This window comes from Octopus bimaculoides, chromosome 15, assembly GCF_046866305.1.
Source record: "Octopus bimaculoides isolate indiv1 chromosome 15, ASM4686630v1, whole genome shotgun sequence".
Lineage (NCBI taxonomy): Eukaryota > Metazoa > Mollusca > Cephalopoda > Octopoda > Octopodidae > Octopus > Octopus bimaculoides.
The window spans coordinates 45,390,974-45,405,370 of NC_142942.1; the positions used below are offsets into that span (position 1 = coordinate 45,390,974).

Sequence of the window (14,397 nt, forward strand, 5' to 3'; positions counted from 1 at the left end):
ACTCGGACCACATCTTATTATATACACCATATTATATATATTAAACTTTACACGGCAGACGGTATATACCACTATATGCATTACTATATACACACCGTACAGAAATCACAATATACACACTACATTGTGCACACCACATCCTACACACTGTTCTATACACGTCACATTATACACATTACTCTCTGTAGACCATGTTGTACGCATTTCCTTGAACAATGGTACTGGCAGTTGTGATACAGGCGGTGGTAGTGGCCGTGGTAATGGCCGCGGTGGTGGCGGCGGCAGCGGCGATGATGATGGTACTAGTTGTGATGGCAGTGTTGTTGTTGTTGTTGTTGTTGTGGTGGTGGTGGTGGTAGTGGTGGTGGTGGTGGTGGCGATGAAGGAGGTGGTGGGTTTATGGTGGTGTTGGCAGTGATTGTGTTGATGGTGGAGTCGGTAGTGGTGGTGGCGATGAGGGTGGTGGTAGCAGTAGTATGTGTTATTGTTATTGTTATTGTTGTTTGCAGCGGTGGTGGTGATGGTAGGAGGGGGGGGGGCTGATGTGTTTGGGAGGGCAGTGACTTTGATAAGGTATACGATTTCTGTCTGCACAATTTATTCATAGCCACAAGTGTTGGTCATTTCGTTACAAACGCGCGGGCACACCCCCATACATACACAAACACACAGCCACACGGCGACACACACATATATACACGCACACTTAAACATACACAAACACACATACACTAATACACACACACACACAAACATGCACACATTGCAATAGGTGAGAGACTTGTATAACGAGAATAGCTAGAGTGACGTTAGTTTTTCAAATGATGTAGAAGATCTTCCGTCAGTGACGACGATGAGCAGTCATTCGATTGATTGCATTTCTTCTCGCGAAATTAACTAGTAAGTAGCTGAGTATTCCGCAGGCACGCAGTCTCCTTAACTCAATTCTATAGCAGAATCAACGAGATGTGAAAAGGATGGATTTGTGTATTACAGGTGAGAGGAAGAGAGCGAGAGGGAGAGAGGGGAAAAGAGGCGGGAAGACAGAGAAGGAGAGAGAAAAAGGCAGATAAAGAGGGCAGGAAGAGAAAAAGAGGAAGGGACACAAAAGGGAGCGGAAAGAGAGAGAGACGGAGAGAGAAGAAAGGAGAGGGTGAAGCGGAAAGAGAGAGGGAGAGAGAAGAGTGGAAGAGAGAACGGGGGGAGAAAGAGAGTCATGGAAGGACAGAGAGGGAGGAGAGAAAAATCTTCACCCCTAAAGCATGAAAGGGTAAATCGATGTTGACGGGATGAAAACTGGAATTATGGAAATATATAAGAGATTTGCAATTGTGGCATCATATAAAGAGATGAGGAATAGTATTCTTATATAGAAGGGGTTAGAGTTAGGGTTATATAAACTGGGGGGATTCTGAGTAATACAGTGGAGTGAGGTTGTAGTTGTATTGAGAGATGGAGGAATTTTATTGTTATTTAGGAAGTAGGAAATTAGAGTTATACAGAGATGATGGGCTAGAGTTGTGTAGAAGGGTAGGAGACTGTAGTGTTATATAGAGAGGTAGGGTACTTGTGTTAAACAAAGAGATGGGGAAATTTTGTGTAATATAAACAGGTCGGCACTGGTTTGTTAAATGGTGAAGTAGAAGACTGAGAACAACGTTAAGGGTACGCGTGTCTGTGAAGTGCTCAGTCACTTGCATGTGAACTTCACGAGCAAGCTGTTCCGTGGATCGGATCAACTAGAACACACGTCGTCGTAACCGACGGACTACCGATATATATTGAAAATACTAGCACGCATGTTCACGAATCTTTGGAAGTATTTTGACTCAGATAAAACAACTCATTTGTTCAAAATTACATATTTCTGAAAAAATGCTCAGCAAATATTTCAAATTTTCTCGAGCGAAAGTAGAAAATATATAACCAGCCTATATGCACATACATAATGCACATACACACACATGCATACAACACATACATACATACATCTACATATCACAATAATGCGAAATGACAGCTAGACTTCATTATTTGTTTTAAGTAACGTTAGAAAAAGAGAGGGGGCGATAGAGAGAGAAAAAGAGAGACACACAGACAGAGACGGAGACAGAGAAGGGGAGGGGAGAGTGATCCAGCAGTCTATCTGTTTTCAACAATAGATCGTTTGTCGGGGCAAAAAATAAAAGTGGAGACATCATCTGTGAAAGATGGCTGTCAAATATGATGGAAACAAGCATTTCACAAGAAAAAAAAAGAAATGAATTGTTTCCAAACGTTAAGTGCAAACTATGTTGTGTGGTGAAGTATTTCACTGCAGTCAATTGTATTAGGAGCAGGAGAGCTTAACTACAACAGTATAATTGTACAACAACAAGAGCAGAGTTACACTAGAATAGAGCTATTGGTGTGTATGTGTGTATTTATGTATGTGTGTATATAAATGTGTATCTATATGTTTAATCGTCACTAAGTGTGACTAAGGGTGCTGAAGCACCTACATTGCTAGAAATAAGAGCTTTGCCGAACCGCTAAGTTACGGGGACGTAAACACACCAGCATCGGTTGTCAAGCGATGTTGGGGGGGACAAACACAGACACACAAACATATACACACACATACATACATACATACATACATACATAACATACATACATACATACATACATACATATATATATATATATATATATATATACACTGGGCTTCTTTCAGTTTCCGTCTACCAAATCCACTCACAAGGTTTTGGTCAACCCGAGACTACAGTAGAAGACACTTGCCCAAGGTGCCACGCAGTGGGACTGAACCCGGGACCATGTGGTTCGTAAGCAAGCTGCTTACCACACAGCCACTCCTACGCCTATATATAAAATTTTCCAATGTCTTTTTTTTTTTAATATATTCCAAATTAATCTTTTTATTAGCGTTCTTTGTTTTTCAGATATTCGTATCTGTCACTTATAGTTTGTTTGAAATAATAAAGTTCCAATATTTAATTTCATCAACGTTTCCAAGCTATCTCACCCACGTCTTCGGGATACTGAGTTCTGCTGGCTTGTGTGCCGCTCCATTTTACATAAGGTGAATTTTGTTTATGCAGCCTATATTCATTTATTTATGTTTATTTATTTATTTATTTTTGCAAGTTTAATCGTCAGAATTTTACCATTTGAACCGTTTGAGATTGGTATTTTACCCGTTAGAGTCTCACGTCATCGCATTTTTTTTATATGGCTTTCAGAGTTACACGCCATCAGTGACGTGCGTCATGTTGTCTTTTGTGCCAATTGTAGCCTGGTGTTGCGGCATAAATATTAGTTCCACAATCAGCCGTCCATTTCTATGTTAATATTTTTCTAAGTAGCTTTGTTTTACGGTGGCTGATGCAGGTGGGGTCCTATTGTTCCTTGTTGTAAAAGCATGGCATGTGTATGAGAGTGTGTTGTACTCCTCTGGCCAATTTAACAGTTACAGTCGTGAAGTTTACCACTTTCATTTTTATAGAGCTATCATACATACAAATACATACGTATTTATGTGTGTGCGTGTATGTATGTGAGTATGTATGCATTTATGCGTGTATGTACGTATGTATGTGTATATGTATGTTCATGTGTATGTGTATGTGTGCTTGTTATATCTTTGTCAATAATCACCTACTTTTCTTTCTCTTCCTTTCTTCTTTTCTTCTTTTCCCTTCTCCTCTACTCAAAGTAATTCACATTAATTAGACACACGCACACACACACACACACACTCTCAATCTCTCACTCTCTCTCTCTCTCACACACACACACTCACACACACACACACTCATACACACACACACACTCACACACAAGACTTCTTTAATCAACGGTTCTTTATTCCATTTAAACTCGTCACTAATGACTTAATCACAGAATTAAAAAGATCTTCCAAAGCTATTTTCAATCTCATTCTAATTTAACCGCCTAGCATTTTGATTCTTCAGAGAATAGTAATTAATGGAAGAACGAGCCTAGAAGATTCTCATTTAAAACTTGATTCTGCACTTAAGAGCCTATTCTATTTAACTGATGACGATTTCATCAAACACTACGAGCTATAACATAAGGATCTGTCAGAGACCCAGAGTCTCGCCTTATGTCTATCATTTAAATGCTGGTTTGTATCACAGCATGCAAGAAATATGCAGGAGGGTTTTGTGTATTCTAGAGACATATGGGAAGGCCCAATGCAGTGTAGATATATAAGGAAAGATCTCGTTTAGTGTGTGAAGGCGCGTAATCGAAAGGTAAGGGTGTTATGAGCGCAAGATCATGGTATCCATTCCAGGACGGAGCAATACGTTGTATTTTTGAACAAAATATTTCGTTTTACGTCGCTCCAGTCCAGCTGCAAATGAGTTCCAGCAATAGTCAGGAAGTTGACCCTATGACGAGCTGGCGTCTTGGTCAGGGGGAATGTTGTGACCTCGGTCACTTAGATGTAATGGAAACTGAGTTAAGCTCTGACCTGAATATGTCCTAGGGCTCAAGAGAAAACTACCACTAGCAGTCATGTGTATAAATGCAATAGAATCTCTAGTGTAGTGTGTGTATATATGTATGTATATATATATATATGTATGTATGTATATATGTATATATATATATATGTGTGTGTGTGTGTGTGTGTGTGTGTGTGTGTGTGTATGTGGTATACACACACACACACACACACACGACAGCCTTGTTTTTTTTTTTATTAAATCCATTTTTTATTAAATCCATTCACAAGGCTTTGGTTGATCCGGGGCTATAGTACAAGACTCTTGCTCAAGGTGTCACGCAGTGGTACTGAACCCGCGACCATGTGACTGGCAAGCAAACTTCTTACCACCTATCCTTTGCCTGCGTCTATTTCTTTAAATAATTAAATAACACCAATTTGCAGGGCAAAACCAAATTCTCTCCTGTTTACAAATCATGCGAGTTTTGTCTTCTTTCCGCTGCGCCGTCGACGTTGTCGTTGGTGGTAGCGGCGGCGTTGGTGAAGACAACGACGTTGGTGGAGGCATCATGGACTTGGTCACGTGCCATGCCGGCAATTGTGTTCGTCGTCGTCGTCGTCGTCGAAGCAGTCAGTCAACATGTTGAATGCGCTGCAGTACAAAAGTGACACTTGCAGTTATCGATCTAATCTGCCTTATCGATCTGCAAGTAAATAGCGAAAGTAATGAATACTTAAACGAAAACAATGGTCAGGTAGTTGACAATTAGTTATGACAGTAATGAAAGAAAAAATATGACAGCTGTTTATGATACAGGTCCTGGTAATAAGCATTGATTTTGGGCGTCAATATATTGTTATTGCTGCCGTTGTAGTAGTAGCAGTAGTAGTAGTAGTAGTAGTAGTAGTAGTAGTAGTAGTAGTAGTAGTAGTAGTTATTGTTGCTTGAACCTCTAAGTTAACTTCGATCGATCAGACCAAGAGGCGAAAATTGGTTTTGGTTAACTATGAGTACACCCACAGTAGTGAAGGCAGCGGCGGCGGCGGCGGCTGAGGTAGTGGTGGTGGTGGTGGTGGTGGTGGTGGTGGTGCTGCTGCTGCTGCTGCTGCTGCTTCTGGTTCTTGTTATGGAGCTAATAGGAGTGGAATGGAGTGCGACGTGGTAATTAAAGAGCACAATAATTCTGTTGGTTGAGTCGCTGTTGTGTGGGTTTGAGTGTGAGTGTGAGCGGGCGTAATGGTAAGATGAGTGTGGGCAAGATTAAGTGTGAGGGATGAGTATGGAGAACGTTGTAGGTTAAATGAAGGCAACAGAGTAAGGTGAGTGAAGGCAACGATGTGAGGTTGATTCGAGTAAGAGTGAAGGGGTAACGAGAGCAACAGTGATTGTGAGCAAGGAACGATGTAGGGTGAGTGAAGATAACAGCGAAGAGTGAGTGTGGACAATTAAGTATGTTGAGTATGAGCGGAGAGTGAATGTAGTTAACATAGTTGAGTGAAATGCAAGTTTTAGTGGAGGAAGAAGTTGAGCGACGATTTTCCGGGAATTGGATTAGGATTATAGGAAGAGTGTGCGTAACACTACAAGATGAGTGTAAGCAGGATTAAAAGGTTTGTAGCTGGAAATGAGGCGAGTATAGGTAGCAGCAAAGGGTGAGTGAGGTTATATGTGTAGGGTGAATGTGGTTTGCTGAGAAGGGCAAGTGTGGTTAGCTGTGTCGAGTGAGTGTGGTTAGCTGTGTCGAGTGAGTGTGGTTAGCTGTGTTGAGTGAGTGTGGTTAGCTGTGTTGAGTGAGTGTGGTTAGCTGAGTGGCCAGGGTCTGGCACTCCGTCGCTTACGACATCGAGTGTTCCGGCTGATCCAATCAAAGGAATAACCTGCTCGTGAAACTAACGTGCAAATAGCCTGAGTACTCCACAGACACGCGTACCCTCTTAGCCTAGTCCTCGGGGAGATTCAGTGTGACACAGAATGTGACAAGGCTGGCCCTTTGAATTACAGGTACTACTCATTTTTGCCAGCTGTGTAGACTGTGTAGACTGAAATAAAGCGTCTTGCTCAAGGATACAATGCGCCGCCGATAATCGAACCCACGACCTTACGACCGTGCACCTAATACTCTAGCCACTAAGCCACGCGCCTTCAAGCTGAGTAGGGTGAGGATAAGGAACAATGTAGCACTATAAATATAACACTATTTGATGAGCAACTGTATATATATATATAGCAATACATGAAGCGTGTAAGCAGCAGTGTAGGGCAAATGTGAGAAGAATGAGAGGAAATCGATTAAATCAACCCCAGTGCTTAACTGGTGTTGATATAAAGGATTTAATGCGAAACTGATCTTGACGGCATTCGAACTCAGAACCCCGAAGACGTAACTACACACCTCTACCGCTATCTATCCGCCGCCACTTTTACCAATTCGGTCATTTCCTGCTGCGCGCAATTAAAAGCATAATTGTAGGTTTGTAGAAGCAAGTTCTTGAAGCATTTAAGCTCTACCTAGATGTCACTCAGCAGGGTTTTAGTTTACATGAACGGTTTGTTACGTCAGGGATTTACACATTTATTCATTGCACATCCCCCAATAATTCTCTTTTCTTTCTTTCTTTCTTTTTTTTTTTTTTTTTTCTTTGCATGTTTTCCTCACAGAAATATATTTAAAATATTGTTACAGCTGCTGGTCCGGATTATTTTCGTCAAATTGCTCTACAGTAAATAATACAGAGACTGCGACATGACATGAAAATAAATGAAAATTAACATTATGAATAACAACTAACAGCATAAAGGAAAAAAAAATTAACGCCGTTAATAACAAACTAACTTCATAAATAACAAATTAACGTTATAAATAACTAACTAACGTCATAAATAATAAACTAACGTAAAAAAAACTACCGTAGTAAATTACTAACTAACGTCATAAATAACAAACATCGTAACTAACAAACTGACGTCATAAATAACAAACTAATGTTATAATTAACACGCTAACGTTATCTATATTAATAAAAGCGAAATTCTGCCTGTCCATCTGGGACCCTTGTTTCTCAGATTACATTTGCTCTACATAGACCTATTATACCTTTTTGGCATCAGGATGATCCAGGGATTGAAAATCTATCCTTCATTTAGTTCCTGAACATCCAGCATTGGGATCTGATTTAAAAGCAGGTAAAGTTTGGCTGATTCACGCCATTTTGGTGGCGTTTGACCGATGACGTCAAAGATCAAGGGGGAGATAAATGATATTTGCTTCGTTACTTTTACGTCGAGATTAAAACTTTGGGACAAATTGGCCAACAGTTGGAATTCAACTTGGGACTGGAACAATTGAATGCTTGCATTACAGAATTAATTCTCGTCCGTCCTTAACCTCTTATCAAACACCACCGCGGCATATAGTCATCATAGATGTATTATAGTCATGCTATTTAGCTCTCTTTAGTTTTGGGCCATAGGCCCATTTAGCCCTCCGCAGGAGCTAGCTTCAAAGTCCGAAAAGAGTGCGGCTTTTAAGCCAGTAAATAATAAACTAACTTCATAAATAGCAAACTAATGTCATAAATAACAAACTAACGTCATAAATGAAATAACATCATAAATAAACTAACGTCATAAATCACAAACATCATAAATAAACTAATGTCATAAATAACAAACATCGTAACTAACAAACTCATGTCGTAAATAACAAGCTAACATCAAAAATAATAAACCAAAGTCATAAATAACAAACTAAAGTCATAAATAAACTTGTGTCATAAATAGCAAATGTCATAACTAGCATAACAAACTTACGTCAGAAATTAAAAAGCGCTATTAATAACATACTAACGTCATAAATAATAAGCTGACCTCATAAACAACAAACTAGTGTCATAAATAATAAGCACCAGTTTGGAATTTATGACGTTGTTTTGTTATTTAATGATATACAAATGTCATAAATAACAAACTAAGGAGATAAATAACACAAAAAACACCATAAATAACAAACAATTATTCATAGTAGATAAAAATGAGAAAAAAACAGATATTACGAAATAAAAAGAAGTAAAAACATAATAAAAAATGAAAAACCATTGCCAAAATTAAAGTTAGAAGCCTAGAATTCCCAAAGCCAGATGATAACATGTTTATATGTCTCTGTCAACACAGTTTTCTAGAAATTTTATGGTTATGTTAACGATATTAAGGATTCTTTTGCCAAAGAAAAAAAGATTTAGTTTTCCTGCCCCCTTTTCCACTCCATCTCTATAAACCTCGTTTAATTCTCGCGTCAGCTGTTACACAAATTCCTTTAGGAAATATGAAATCTGCCCCCCACACGTCCCTTCCAGCCACAAAACAAAAATGAAAAAAAAGATGGTAATTCCACTCCAGAAAGACCTGGAATAATTTCCACATAACTCTTTTGTCATCGTTTACCATTAGAAGAAGAACACTTGGTACTTGACAGCGAAACAATGGTTGTTACAATTGTTGTTGTTGTTACTGTAGTAGTAGTAGTAGTAGTAGTAGTAGTAGTAGTAGTAGTAGTAGTAGTAGTAGTAGTAGTAGTAGTAGAGGTGTTGGGGGTTGTGGTGGTGTTAGTAGTAGTAGTAGTAGTAGTAGTAGTAGTAGTAGTAGAGGTGTTGGGGGTTGTGGTGGTGTTAGTAGTAGTAGTAGTAGTAGTGGTGGTGGTGGTGGTGTTAGTAGTAGTAGTAGTAGTAGTAGTGGTGGTGGTGGTGGTGGTGGTGGTGGTAGTAGTAGTAGTAGTAGTAGTAAATGTTGTTGTTATATAGTTCTTGTCAGCGAAATGGTTTTCTCTGGAGTTTGTTTAATTTTTTTGAATTTTCCCATCGCTTTCGTTAAACGTCATCTACAGCCTGACACACATACATACACATACACACATACACATACTCACATACACATACTCACATACACATACTCACATTCTCACATACAGACATATACAGACACACACATACATGCACATGCGCATACACATGCTCGATCATCTTGCGCAGAAACTATTAAGAAAAACGTAAAAACTGTTAAGTGTTAAGGGCACTGGCTGCGGCGGCGGTGGTGGTATTGGTGGTGGTGGTGGTGGTGGTGGTTTGTGGTGGTGGTGGTGATGGTAGTGTTGGTTGTAGAAGTATAGAAGTGTTAATGGTAGTGGTAATAGTGGTAGCTGTAATGGTGGAGGGTGGTGGTATTGAGTTGATCGGTGGTATGCACAAAAGAATTACAAGTGATGGCGATTAGTGATGGTATTGGTGGTAGTAGTAGTGGTGGTGGTGGTGGTGGTGGTGGTACTGCTGCTGCTGCTGCTGCTGCTGCTGGATCTGGTGCTGGTAGTGGTTGTAGTACGATTGTAGTAGTGGTGCTGGTGACAATAGTGGTAGTGGTGATGGTGGTGGTTGTAGCTGTAGTACTGACAGTAGTAGTAGTAGTAGTAGTAGTAGTAGTAGTAGTAGTAGTAGTAGTAGTAGTAGTGTGTTGGCATTGATGTTAATTGTGGTGGTGGTGGTGGTGGTGGTGGTGGTGGTAGTTGTGGTAGTGGTGGTGTTGCTAATGGTAAAGATGATAGTGATGGCGATTACGATAGTGGTGATTGTGACTTAGATGGTGAGCGCTGTCAGAGTTCTTGATATGTTGTTGTTGTTATGATATGGTGGTGGTGGTGGTGGTGGTGGTGGTGCTACTGCCGTTGTTGCTAATTATATCGATATTGTATGGAAGACAAGAAAATAACGACTATTAATGGCAAAGATAGTTAAAATGGTTTCTGGAACGGTTGAATGTTATTTTCATTTTTCTTTTTTTTTTTTTTTTTTCCCTTCTCTTTTTTATTCTGCAAGTCATCAACAACATATAACTCTGTTACTAATTCCGACTATTTTAACTGAAATCGCGCCCAAACACAGAAACAAAGTTAGTGTGTAAAAATAAAGAAAATAAAGCGAAAAACAATTCATCGCCGCCATTTGCAATATTGTCAGCGTTCGTCTGTTTTGTCACGTGATTAAAATGTCTCCTAAGGCCAAACGACGGTCTAGGATTGTTTGGAACCTAATGAGGAAATTCTCCTAAGAGAATCGGAAGAAACTTCAATCAGCAGATTTTCACTTAGTTTTCTCGTTTTTTGTTTCATCCTTCTTCTTCCATTTCTTCTTTATCTCTTTTCCGTTTGTATCACTCTGTGACTACATTTCTTGTATCATTCTTTTATACATGTATATAGGAGTGTGTGTGTGTGTGTGTATCATTACATATATATTTATGTATATGTATATTTGCATGTATGTTTCTATGTATAAGTGTGTATTTGTATATGTATATATTTACGTATGTATACATGTGTATATGTGTATGTGTGTATTGTATGTATGTTTCTATGTATAAGTGTGTATATGTATATGTGTATATTTAGGTATGTATACATCTGTATATGTGTGTGTGTATTGTATCTATGTCTCTATGTATAAGTGTGTATATGTATATGTGTATATTTAGGTATGTATACATGTGTATATGTGTGTGTGTATTGTATGTATGTTTCTATGTATAAGTGTGTATATGTATATGTATATATTTAGGTATGTATACATGTGTATATGTGTGTGTGTATTGTGTGTATTGTATCAAAGACTCACACACCAAGATACTCAAGGATAAATGTTAACCGTTGTCTTTTTAACTCCATTTTGTTATCTATCTCACTGTTTGTTTCCCGTTACACTCTCTTTCTCTCTCTCTCTCTCTCTCTCTCTCTCTCTCTCTCTCTCTCTCTCTGTTATTCTCTCCCCCTCCATCTTCTATCCTTTACCTTTATTTTCCCTTTCAATTTATTTTTCTCTCTTCTTTAATTCTCTCCCCATCGTACAACCTCTCACAATTCTCGTTCTTCCACTATTGACATTCCTTTCTACTTTGCTATCTTTTTGTTCACACAGTCTAAAGATATATATACACTGATACGCGCTGATATCATTCAGTAATATCATATTCAGATATCGTAGCCTGATATCATTTACCAACATCGATGAATACAATTGCATCGTGTATTGATATGACATCGGTTTCAAATGTTGGCACAGGACCAATAATTTCAGGGCTGGGAGTAAGTCGATTGCATCGACTCCAGTGCTCAACTAGTTACCTATTTTATCGACCCCGAAAGGATGAAAGGAAAAATCGACCCCGGCGGAATTTGAACTCAGAACATAAAGACTGACGAAATACTTTTAAGCACACACACACACACACACACACACACACACACACACACACACACACACACACACACACACACACACACACACACACACACACACACACACACACACATACACACACATATATATATGGAAAAGGATGCGTGGCGTTCGATCATATAATGATATAAATAATATATAAATATATGCAAATATGCATATATCCATATATATATATATATATATATATATATATATATATATATATATATATATATATATATATATATATATATATATATATATATATATATATATATATATATATGTACATATCTACATATATATGTATATATACATGCATATATGGGTACAGGACATCAAAACAACGTTGAACACAATGAGAAACGAAAACAGAAACGAAAACATAGAAAACTTTTTTTCGAACAACGAAAACAACAGAGAAACGAAACATGCAACATAAAGAGAATACACCGCCGATAGTTGTTGTTGACAAACAACAGTAGTAATTATATTCTCAAAGAACCCCTGTACAAAAAAATTATATACCATATCTTCCTCATATTTTTCTCATCGTAGTTCATGTATTAAATATTATACATACATACATACATACATACATACATACATACATACATACATACATATATATATAATACAAAAATGGGACAAGAAGGCAAAACATCCAGATAGTTAGGTGATAAAAAAAGGGACAACAAAACATCCAGACAGGCGATATAAAGAAAACAAGGGCGGGTCATTCGGAGTTTTCTATCCTCAGTCGAGTTCCAGATTATCTTTGCAATTTCGGCTGGTTATACTGTGTGTTTGTGTATATATATATATATATATATATATATAGAGAGAGAGAGAGAGAGAGAGAGATGTGCATGCTATATGAATATATAAATGCAAACACATTCCTACGTGTGTATTATGTATGTGTGTGTGTGTGTGTATGTACAATGATTTCTTTAAGAAAATGATAATTCGAAAGTGCCTCGTTTTTCTTTTTTTTATATTTTCTATAACTGTTGGAAATACTAATTAAAAGTTAGGATCTTCTTTCATTAAAAATAATAAAAAGAGGGGGAAAAAGAAAGAAAGAGAAAGAATGGGCAAAAAAAAATTTTATTGGAATATATTAAAGATAAAATACATTTAAAAAAAAAAAAACGTCTCGGTTTATTTTCGTTTTCAAAGATTCTATGAAATTGTACTTTTAACTCGAGGAAATGTTAAAAAAATCTGCAGATTATTTCTGTCTCATTGCTTCTCTTTATTTTTTACGCATCCACGATCTCTCCGTCTCACGTGTACATATATGCATACAAACACATAAGCGCACACACGCAATAGCACACATACACACATATACGCATACTCTCACACGCGCACAAGCAAACATACACACACACATACACACACAAAAAATACACAAATATGTATGCACACTCACACACGCAAACAAAATCAAACATACAGAATACACGCACACAAACACACACACACACACATATATAAAAGCACATGTGTATAGACAAACGCATACATACGCATACCGATACACACACATAAACACTCACACACATACACAAACACTCAAATACATATACACACAAATGCACAATCATATATCTCCTCACATCCACGCTTTCTTACCACACTAAGAATTACACACACACACACACACACACACACACACACACACACACACACACACACACACACACAAACATACACACACACACACCGATACCCCACACCCCTAATAACCTTCACCACTATCACACTTCCACACTACTACACAAAATAAACATACGTCTCACAAAAACCACACACACACATACACCCTTATATACACTTCCATATACTGATATATTCCTATCCTTGCGTATCCACATCTGCCCCTCCTTGTTTCTTAATTCCCCGCTGGGGCCTAATTCCCACCTAGTTTCTAACCCATCCTGTTTTATCCTTTCCTCTCACTGATTATTTTTATTTCGCACTTTCTCTATGCTTTTTGCTGTTTTTTTCTTTCTTCTGATGAAAGACTATCTTCCGAAACGTGAAGATACTTTTTCTAGTAAAGCGTTTTTCTCATACTGTATTTGTAAAAACATTGTTCCACGTGTGTTGCATTTTTACAGTTCTTTGTATTTACGCTACATACATACATACATGCATGCATACATACATACATACATACATACATACATACATACATACATATCGGACGAATTAGCAGAGTTGCTAGGACGTTGAATAAAATACCTCGTGGTATTTTTCCGACTCTCTGCTCGCTCTTTGTGTTTAAATCAGGCCTGGGTCACTTTGTTTTTCATCATTCCGGTTATCGATAAAAATATTTACGAATCCGTGGCAGAAAATTGGCGGAATTATTAAAATGTTGGATGAGATGCCTTGCAGCGTCTGTTCCAACCGTTTGTGTTCTGACAATAACCCTTGCAACGGCTCTGAAACCATGCTATATCGGCCCAAGTCGGAAGCTTTTCCTTCTGGTTAAACATCGGTAGCATGGAGAGGAAAGACTTTCATTTATGGGCAATCGCCAGACTTCTTTTAAAAAGAAGAAGTTTTACCCAAGCACTGCGCATGTAGATACTGACGCATAATCGAATAATCAAGCATTACCAAGAACGGTCCCAGTGTCTAATTGAAAC

At 38.1% G+C, this 14,397-nt stretch overlaps 1 long non-coding RNA gene across 1 annotated transcript; it reads right to left on the bottom strand.

Annotated features, from left to right (window-relative positions):
• Nucleotides 1-4,911: 4,911 nt before the first annotated feature.
• On the bottom strand, nucleotides 4,912-7,892 carry LOC149132513 (uncharacterized). Its single transcript, XR_016244521.1, has 2 exons — nucleotides 7,570-7,892; nucleotides 4,912-5,178 (listed from the first exon to the last, which is right to left on the bottom strand). It is a non-coding gene; the product is annotated as an uncharacterized LOC149132513 (long non-coding RNA).
• Nucleotides 7,893-14,397: the final 6,505 nt, after the last annotated feature.